Source organism: Mirounga leonina, unplaced genomic scaffold, assembly GCF_011800145.1.
Source record: "Mirounga leonina isolate KUSES-001 unplaced genomic scaffold, KU_Mleo_1.0 Mir_101664, whole genome shotgun sequence".
Classification (NCBI taxonomy): Eukaryota; Metazoa; Chordata; class Mammalia; order Carnivora; family Phocidae; genus Mirounga; species Mirounga leonina.
In genome coordinates, this window is record NW_023270175.1 from 28,828,163 (window position 1) to 28,839,109 (window position 10,947).

Below are 10,947 nucleotides of genomic sequence, written 5' to 3' on the forward strand. Positions count from 1 at the left end.
CTATATAAAGACTTTAAATCAACTGTCTTAAATATGCTCAAAGATCTAAAGGAAGCCATGGAAAAAGAACTAAAGGAAACCAGGAGAACAATGTCTCACTGAATAGAGAATATCAATAAAGAGATAGAAATTATAAAAATGAAGGAAATAGAAATTCTGGAACTTAAAAGTATAAAAACTAAAATGAAAAAGTCAGTAGGGGGGTTCCACAGCAGATTTAATCAGGCATAACAAAATAATTATCAAACATGAAGATAGGTCAATTGAGATTATCAAATCTGAGGAACATAAAGAAAAAATAATGAAAAATGTACAGAGGCTAAGAAACCCAAGGGAGACCTTCAAACAAATGAATATATTGTTAATGAGAATCTCAGAGGAAAAGAAAAAGAAAGGAGCAGGAAGAATTGCTGGTATAAATTCAAAGAGATCCACACCAAGACACATTATAGTCAGATTGTCAAAATAAAAGCGAAAGAGTAAATCTTAAAGTCAGCAAGAGAGAAGTAACTCATCATATATAAAGGATACTCAATAGGATTAACAACCAGTTTAACCTCAGAAACCATGATGGGCAGAAGGCACTGGTATGACATATGTAAAGTGCTAAAAGAAAGAATTGTAAACCAAAAATTCTATATCCCACAAAACTATCCTTCACAAATGAAGAAAAAAATTAAGATATCACAAGATAAACAAAAGCTGAGTTGTCACTAGTAGATCTACCTTATAAGAAATGCTAAAGGGAGTCCTCTAGTCTGAAATGAAAGGACACGGGACAATAACTAGAAGCCAAAGAAATAAGGAGGAGCAGTAAGATAAATGGAAAAGAGAGTAGTATTGCATTTTTTGTTTTAAATTCTTTTTTCTTTTATATGATTTAAAAGGCAAATGTTTAAAATGATAGTTATATATCTTTGTTAATGGACACACAATGTCTATAGATGAAGTTTGTGACAATAACATAAAGGGTGGAAGGAGCTGTAAAGGAACAAAATTTTGCATACTGTTAAAGGAGGTTGGTCCTAATGTAAACTCAATTGTTGCAAAGTTAAGATATTAATAGTAATCCTCAGGGTAACCACTAAGAAATAAAAAACTAAAAAATATACAGAAAATAACAGAATCAAAATGGTACACTAGGAAAAAAATCAGTCACAACAGAAGGGAGTAATGGAGAAACTAAGGAGTAAAAAATAAAAGTATAAGACGTATAGAAAATAATTAACAAGGGGAGCCTGGGTGGCTCATTCAGTTAAGCATCTGCCTTCAGCTCAGGTCATGATCCCAGGGTCCTGGGATCGAGCTCTACATTGGGCTCCCTGCTCCACGGGAAGCCTGCTTCTCCCTCTCCCACTCCCCCTCCTTGTGTTCCCTCTCTTGCTATGTCTCTCTGTCAAATAAATAAATAAGATCTTTAAAAAGAAAAAAGAAAGAAAGAAAATAATTAACAAAATGGCAAAAGTTAAGTCCTTTCTTATCAGTAATTACTTTATTCATTTTTAAGACTTTTTTTTAAGTAATCTCTATGATCATCATAGGGCTCAAACTCACAACCCCATGATCAAGAGTTGCATGCTCCACAACTGAGCCAGCCAGGTGCCCCAGTAATCACTTCAGATAAAATGGTTTAAACTCTCCAATTAAAAGGCAGACATTGGCAGAATGGATAAATAAACATAGTCCAACTATCCATCCATAGAAGAGAAACTTTAGATCCAAAGACACAAATACATTGAAAATAAAAGGAAAGGAAAAGACATTCCATGCAAATAGTAACCAAAAGAGCCGGTGTGGCTATACTAATATCAGACAAAATAGACAGTCTCTCTTTCTCTAAAATAAGTAAGTAAATAAATAAATAAATGAAATCTTTAAAAAACAGAACTACCGTATGTTCCAGCAGTTGCACTGCTAGGTATTTCCCCAAAGAATACAAAATACTAATTCAAAGGGATACATGCACCACGATGTTTATAGCAACATTATCTACAACAGCCAAATCATGGAAACAACCCAAGTGTCCATTGACTGATGAATGGGTGAAGGAGATGTGATATGTATATATATATATATATATATATATATATATATATATATATACACACACACACACACACACACATACACACACACACCCATATATGTACACATATATACACACATGTATGTATATAAGTGAATCCGAGGGGATATTTGGGAGGATAGGCGGCAGGGGAGGGGGCCTCCATCAGCCGCTACCAGCAAGTGATAAAGCAGCAGAGCACAAAATCGGAACTTGTAGAAGTCAGCTCCGCTGAGGGACGTCGCTCCAGTGGCTAAGCGGGGGGTGGAACCCTCTCTGGAACAGCGTGGTCTCAGGACCCTCGGGGTCACAGAAAGACTGGGGGTGCCTGAGTGCGGCAGAGCTCCCAGGGATTGGAGTGGGGAAGCCGGCTGCAGAGACGGAGCTGAGGAGCGGGCTCTCAGCTCAGGGTTGCCATAAACCGTGATCCACAGCATAGTTGGGCCACTGCTCCTCCAGCAGGGACCCAACAAGCGGCAGATCCGGGGAGACTCCTCTTCCTCCCCCGGGAGGAGCGGCGTGGGGGCGCAGCGCAGGGATTTGCTGGGTTTGGAGACTCCACACGGGGTCGTGTGCCAGAGATAGAAACGCTCGGTCACAGGCCAGGTGAGCACAGAGTGTGGCCAGAGACCGGGGAGACAGGAGTGATTGACTGCTTTTCTCTGGGGGCGCACTGAGGAGCAGGGCCCCGAGATCTCGGCTCCTCTGGAATGGAGATTGGGAGGCCTCCATTTTCACTCTCATCCTCCAAAGGTTGCTTGCAGGGAACAAAAGCTCCCGAGCGCAAACCCGAGCAGATTACTTAGCCTGACCCTGCAAGGGTGGGGCAATTCTGCCTCCAGCAAAGACATTTGGGAACCACTGCAACAGGCCCCTCCCCCAGGAGATCAAGCAAGAAGAGCCAGCCAAGACCAAGTTTACCAATCAATGAGAACGGCAGAACTCCAGCGCTAGGAGAATACTGCACATAGAATTCATGGCTTTTTCCCCATGATTCTTTAGTCTTTCAAAGTTAATTTTTTTTTTAACTTTCTTTTTCTTTTTTTTTTTTTGAATTTTTCTTTTTCCCTTTTTCAGCAACATCTTATCAATCCCTTTATTAAAAATCTTTTTTATTTTTCATTTTTAGAGTCATATTCTATCCTGTCATAGTAGTTAACCTTATTTTTGGTATATATATATATATAAGTTGTTCTCTCTTTAAAATTTTGGGATACAGTTTCTTCTAACAGACCAAAATATACACTAAATCTCTAGTGTATGGCTTTGTTCTAGTCTCCTACCTGATCACATTCTCTCCCTTTTTTAAAAAAATCCTCTTCTTTCTTTTTTCAACCAACTTCTTATCAATTCCTTTTATAAAATCTTTTATAATTTTCATCCATACAGTCATATTCCATCCCTTCATTGTATATACCCTTATTTTTGTACAGATATCAGCTTTTCTTTCTTTAAAATTTTGAGAGGCACTTTCTTCTAACAGACCAAAATATGCCCAAAATCTAGTGTGTGGCACTGATCTGTGTACCAGCCTGATCATATTTGATCATATTCTGTTTTTTCTTCTTTTTCTTTTTTTCTTTTCTTTTCTCTTTTTTTCTTTCTTTCCCTTTCTTTTCCCCCGGTTTCAGGTCTCTTCTGATTTGTTTAGTGTATATTTTTCTGGGGTCGTTGTTACTCTGTTAGCATTTTGTTCTCTCATTCATCTATTCTCCTATGGACAAAATGACAAGATGGAAAAAATCACCTCAAAAAAAAGAACAAGAGGGTGCCTGGGTGGCTCAGTTGGTTAAGCGACTGCCTTCGGCTCAGGTCATGATCCTGGAGTCCTGGGATCGAGTCCCGCATCGGGCTCCCTGCTCTGCAGGGAGCCTGCTTCTCCCTCTGACCTTCCCCCCTCTCGTGCTCTCTTTCTCTCTCATTCTCTCTCTCAAATAAATAAATAAAATCTTTAAAAAAAAAAAAAAAGAACAAGAGGCAGTACTGACTGCCAGGAACCTAATCAATACAGACATTAGTAAGATGTCGGAACTAGAGTTCAGAATGACAATTTTAAAGATACAAGCTGGGCTTGAAAAAAAGCATGGAAGATATTAGAGAAACCCTTTCTGGAGAAATAAAAGAACTAAAATCTAACCAAGTTGAAATCAAAAAGGCTATTAATGAGGTGCAATAAAAAATGGAGGCTCTAACTGCTAGGATAAATGAGGCAGAAGAGAGAATCAGTGATATAGAAGACCAAATGATGGAAAATAAAGAAGCTGAGAAAAAGATAAACAACTATTGGATCATGAGGGCAGAATTCGAGAGATAAGTGATACCATAAGACAAAACAATATTAGAATAATTGGGATCCCAGAAGAAGAAGAAAGAGAGAGAGGGGCAGAAGGTATATTGGAGCAAATTATAGCAGAGAACTTCCCTAATTTGGGGAAGGAAACGCATCAAAATCCAGGAGGCACAGAGAACCCCTCTCAAAATCAACAAAAATAGGTCAACACCCCGACAACTAATAGTAAAACTTACGAGTCTCAGAGACAAAGAGAAAATCCTGAAAGCAGCTCAGGGATAAGAGGTCTGTAACCTACAATGGTAGAAATATTAGATTGGCAACAGACCTATCCACAGAGACCTGGCAGGCCAGAAACGACTGGCATGATATATTCAGAGCATTAAATGAGAAAAATATGCAGCCAAGAATACTATATCCAGCTAGGCTGTCATTGAAAATAGAAGGAGAGATAAAAAGCTTCCAAAACAAAAAAAAAAAAACTAAAGGAATTTGCAAACACGAAACCAGCCCTACAAGAAATATTGAAAGGGGTCCTCTAAGCAAAGAGAGAGCCTCAAAGTAACATGGACCACAAAGGAACACAGTCAATATACAGTAACAGTCACCTTACAGGCAATACAATGGCACTAAATTCCTATCTTTCAATAGTTACCCTGAATGTAAATGGGCTGAATGCCCCAATCAAAAGACACAGGCTATCAGATTGGATAAAAAAAACAAGAACCATTGATATGCTGTCTGCAAGAGACTCATTTTAGACCCAAAGACACTCCCAGGTTGAAAGTGAGGGGGTGGAAAACCATTTACCATGCTAATGGACACCAAAAGAAAGCTGGGGTGGCAATCCTTATATAAGACAAATTAGATTTTAAACCAAAGACTATAATAAGAGATGAGGAAGGATACTATATCACTTAAAGGGTCTATCCAGCAAGAAGATCTAACAATTGTAAATATCTAACATGGGAGCAGCCAATTATATAAGGCAATTAATAACAAAAACAAAGAAACACATCAACAACAATACAATAATAGTGGGGGACTTTAACACCCCCCTCACTGAAATGGACAGATCATCTAAGCAAAAGATCAACAAGGAAATAAACACTTTAAATGACACACTGGACCAAATGGACTTCACAGATATATTCAGAACATTCCATCCCAGAGCAACAGAATACACATTCTTCTCTAGTGCCCATGGAACATTCTCCAGAATAGATCACATCGTAGGTCACAAATTAGGTCTCAACTGGTACCAAAAGATTGGGATCATTCCCTGCATATTTTCAGAGCACAATGCTTTGAAACTAGAACTCAATCACAAGAGGAAAATCAGAAAGAACTCAAATACATGGCGGCTAAAGAGCATCCTACTAAAGAATGAATGGGTCAACCAGGAAATTAAAGAAGAATTAAAAAAAATTCATGGAAACCAATGAAAATGAAAACACAACTGTTCAAAATCTTTGGGATGCAGCAAAGGCAGTCTGAAGAGGAAAGTATATAGCAGTACAAGCCTTTCTCAAGAAACAAGAAAGGTTTCAAATACACAACGTAACCCTACACCTAAGAGGGCTGGAGAAAGAACAGCAAATAAAGCCTAAACCCAGCAGGAGAAGAGAAATAATAAAGATCAGAGCAGAAATCAATGAAATAGAAACTAAAAGAACAGTAGAACAGATCAACGAAACTAGGAGCTGGTTCTTTGAAAGAATTAACAAGATTGATAAACCCCTGGCCATACTTATCAAAAAGAGAAGAGAAATGACCCAAATCAACAAAATCATGAATGAAAGAAGAGAGATCACAACCAACACCAAAGAAATACAAACAATTATAAGAACATATTATGAGCAACTCTATGCCAGCAAATTAGATAACCTGGAAGAAATGGATGCATTCCTAGAGATGTATCAACTACCAAAACTGAACCAGGATGAAATAGAAAACCTGAACAGACCTATAACCACTAAGGAAATTGAAGCAGTCATCAAAAATCTCCCAACAAACAAAAGCCCAGGGCCAGATGGCTTCCCAGGGGAATTCTACCAAACATTTCAAGAAGAATTAATACCTATTCTTCTGAAACTGTTCCAAAAAATAGAAATGGAAGGAAAACTTCCAAACTCATTTTATGAGGCTAGCATTACCTTGATCCCAAAACCAGACAAAGACCCCATCAAAAAGGAGAATTACAGACCAATATCCCTGATGAATATGGATGCAAAAATTCTCACCAAAATACTAGCCAATAGGATCCAACAGTACATTAAAAGGATTATTCACCATGACCAAGTGGGATTTATCCCTGGGCTGCAAGGTTGGTTCAACATCCACAAATCAATCAATGTGATACAATACATTAACAAAAGAAAGAACAGGAACCATATGATCCTCTCAATAGATGCAGAAAAAGCTTTTGACAAAGTACAGCATCCTTTCTTGATCAAAATTCTTCAGAGTATAGGGATAGAGGGTACATACCTCAATATCATAAAAGCCATCTATGAAAAACCTACAGCGAATATTATTCTCAATGGGGAAAAACTGAGAGCTTTCCCCCTAAGGTCAGGAACGCGGCAGGGATGTCCACTATCACCACTGCTATTCAACATAGTATTAGAAGTCCTAGCCACAGCAATCAGACAACAAAAAGAAATCAAAGGCATCCAAATTGGCAAAGAAGAAGTCAAACTCTCACTCTTTGCAGATGATATGATACTTTATGTGGAAAACCCAAAAGACTCCACCCCAAAATTTCTAGAACTCATACAGGAATTCAGTAAAGTGGCAGGATATAAAATCAATGCACAGAAGTCAGTGGCATTCCTATACACCAACAACAAGACAGAAGAAAGAGAAATTAAGGAGTCCATCCCATTTACAAGTGCACCCAAAACCATAAGATACCTAGGAATAAATCTAACCAAAGAGACAAAGGATCTGTACTCAGGAAACTATAAAATACTCATGAGAGAAATTGAGGAAGACAAAGAAATGGAAAAACGTTCCATGCTCATGGATTGGAAGAACAAATATTGTGAAGATGTCAATGCTACCTAGAGCAATCTACACATTCAATGCAATCCCCATCAAAATACCATCCACTTTTTTCAAAGAAATGGAACAAATAATCCTAAAATTTGTATGGAACCAGAAAAGACCCCGCATAGCCAGAGGAATGTTGAAAAAGAAATTTGGTGGCATCGCAATTCTGGACTTCAAGCTCTATTACAAAGCTGTAATCACCAAGACAGTATGGTACTGGCACAAAAACAGACACATAGATCAATGGAACAGAATAGAGAGCCCAGAAATGGACCCTCAACTCTATGGTCAACTAATCTTCAACAAAGCAGGAAAGAATGTCCAATGGAAAAAAGTCTCTTCAACAAATGGTGTTGGGAAAATTGGACAGCCACATGCAAAAGAATGAAACTGGACCATTTTCTTACACCACACACAAAAATAGACTCAAAATGGTTGAAAGACCTAAATGTGAAACAGGAGTCCTTCAAAATCCTAAAGGATAACACAGGCATCAACCTCTTCGACCTCAGCTGCAGCAACTTCTTCCTAGAAACATTGCCACAGGCAAGGGAAGCAAGGGCAAAAATGAACTATTGGGACTTCATCAAGATAAAAAGCTTTTGCACAGCAAAAGTAACAGTCAACAAAACCAAAAGACAACTGAGAGAATGGGAGAAGATATTTGCAAATGGCATATCAGATAAAGGGCTAGTATCCAAAATCTATAAAGAACTTAAACTCAACAACCAAAGAACAAATGATCCAATCAAGAAATGGGCAGAAGACATGAACAGACATTTTTTCAAAGAAGACATCCAAATGGCCAACAGACACATGAAAGAGTGCTCAACATCACTCAGCATCAGGGAAATCCAAATCAAAACCTCAATGAGATACCACCTCATACCAGTCAGAATAGCTAAAATTAACAAATCAGGAAATGACAGATATTGGCAGGGATGCAGAGAAAGGAGAACCCTCCTACACTGTTGGTGGGAATGCAAGCTGGTGCAGCCACTCTGGAAAACAGTATGGAGGTTCCTCAAAAAGTTGAAAGTAGAGCTACCCTACGACCCAGCAATTGCACTACTGGGTATTTACCCCAAAGATACAAATGTAGTGATCTGAAGGGGTATGTGCACCCCGATGTTTATAGCAGCAATGTCCACAATAGCCAAACTATGGAAAGAGCCAAGATGTCCATCGACAGATGAATGGATAAAGAAGAGGTGGTATATATATACAATGGAATATTATGCAGACATCAAAAGGGAATGAAATCTTGCCATTTGCAATGATGTGGATGGAATTGGAGGGTATTATGCTGAGTGAAATAAGTCAATCAGAGAAAGACATGTATCATATGATCTCACTGATATGAGGAATTCTTAATCTCAGGAAACAAACGGAGGGTTGCTGGAGTGGTGGGGTGTGGGAGTGATGGGGTGGCTGGGTGATAGACATTGGGGCGGGTATGTGCTATGGTGAGTGCTGTGAATTGTGCAAGACTATTGAATCACAGACCTGTAGCTCTGAAACAAATAATACATTATATGTTTTAAAAAAAAGAGAAGATAGTAGGAAGGGAAAAATGAAGGGGGGGGAAATCGGAGGTGGAGACAAACCATGAGAGACTATGGACTCTGAGAAACAAACTGAGGGTTCTATAGGGGAGTGGTGAGGAGATGGGTTAGCCTGGTGATGGGTATTAAAGAGGGCACGTACTGAATGGAGCACTGGGTTTTATACGCAAACAATGAATCATGGAACACTACATCAAAAACTAATGATGTAATGCATGGTGATTAACATAACATAATAAAAAAAATTAAAATTAAAAAAAAAGTAAAAAGACAACCTAAAGAATAGGAGAAAATATTTGTAAATCATTTATCTATTAAGGTTCTAATATCCATAATATATAAAGAACTCATAACTCAACAACAAACAACTTGATTAAGGAGTAGTCAGAGGTCTTAAATAGATATTTCTCCAATGAATATAAATAAATAGCCAACATGCTGGTAGTGGGAATGTGAAATGGTGCACTTTGGAAAACACTTTGGGTCCAAAATGTTAAACATGGAATCACCATATGAACCAGCAATTCCATTCTACAATAGAATTGAAAAGATATATGTAAACAAATGCATGCATACAAATGTCCATATCAGCACTATTCACTTTAGCCTCAAGGTGGAAAAAAAAAAAAATGTCTAGCAACTGATGAGTGGATAAACAAAGGTGGTATATCCATACAATGGAATATTATTTGGCCATGAAAAGAAATGATGTACTGATACATGTTACAACACGGATGGACCTCTAAAACATGCTAATTGAAAGAAACCAAACAGAAAAGGTCACATATCATATGATTCCATTTATATGAAATAATCTAGAATTGGGAAATCTATAGAGACAGAAAGCAGATTAATGGTTTCCAGGGGCTGGGGGAAGGGAGAATAGGCAGTGACTGCTTAATCGGTATGGGATTTCCTTTTGGAGTGATGAAGATGTTTAGGAATTAAATAGAAGTGATGGTTGCATAACATTGTGCCTTTGAATTGCATGCTTAAAATGTTTAATTTTATGTTATGCAAATATAAAATAGATTTAAAAAGCGATCACTCTAGGTGCCATGAGGAGAATGGATTTGAAAATAGCATGAATGGAAATGAGACCAGTTAGAAGGCTATCGCAGTGGTCCAGATAAGAGATGATGGTGGCCTTAGTTAAGATGCTGGCAGTAGGGATAGAGAGAAGCAGATTAATTCAAGTTATTTAGGAACCAATGTTTATAGGACTTGGTGGCCAATAAGATGAGGTATGCATGACAGACATTGAGGATGTCTCTAAGGGTTTAAGGCCGGGCACCTAGTCAAACAACAGCACCATTGGGATTAAAACCCATTTTACAGATGCACAATTAGAGAGGCCATTGGCTTGCCCACTGTCCCATAGTGAGCCAGTAAGGGAAATATGCCCAGTAGTGCTCTCCTGCTCTTCTGACTTCTGGTTCAGGAGCCTTTGCACATAATACAGCAAATATGAGTACTGACTTAAAGAAATCACCTGAATATTTTCAAAAACTGTATAATTGAGATCTTATTTGCCTTCATTTTAATACCTGTGTTTGGAATTCTAAAGTTTTAGCCATGACCATATTCTGATGTAAATACATCTCTCCTCTCTGAGCCCCCAGTGTCTGCCACCTCCCTTTATTATGCTTTCTATCCAAGATTGACAACCCTGAAAGGCCCTTCTTTTATTGACCTTTCCCCTCCATCAACACAATCCAGGAAATGTAATGTAGCCTTTCCTCTGCTCTCTGAAACAATATAATTGTAAGGGACTGAATTTCTGCAGCTTCGAGCCTTCTGGTGTTGAAATAGAGATGAGCCACTCATAGTACCCCAAGTATAGGGATGAGTAGAAGAGGCTTTGAGCTTGGGGGCTGGGCAGGAGAAAAGAGACAAAGCACGTGACCCTATCATGGGGACCTCAGTCCCAGGCAGCAGGAGGCAGTGGGGGTGGGAGCACAGCAAAACCTCAG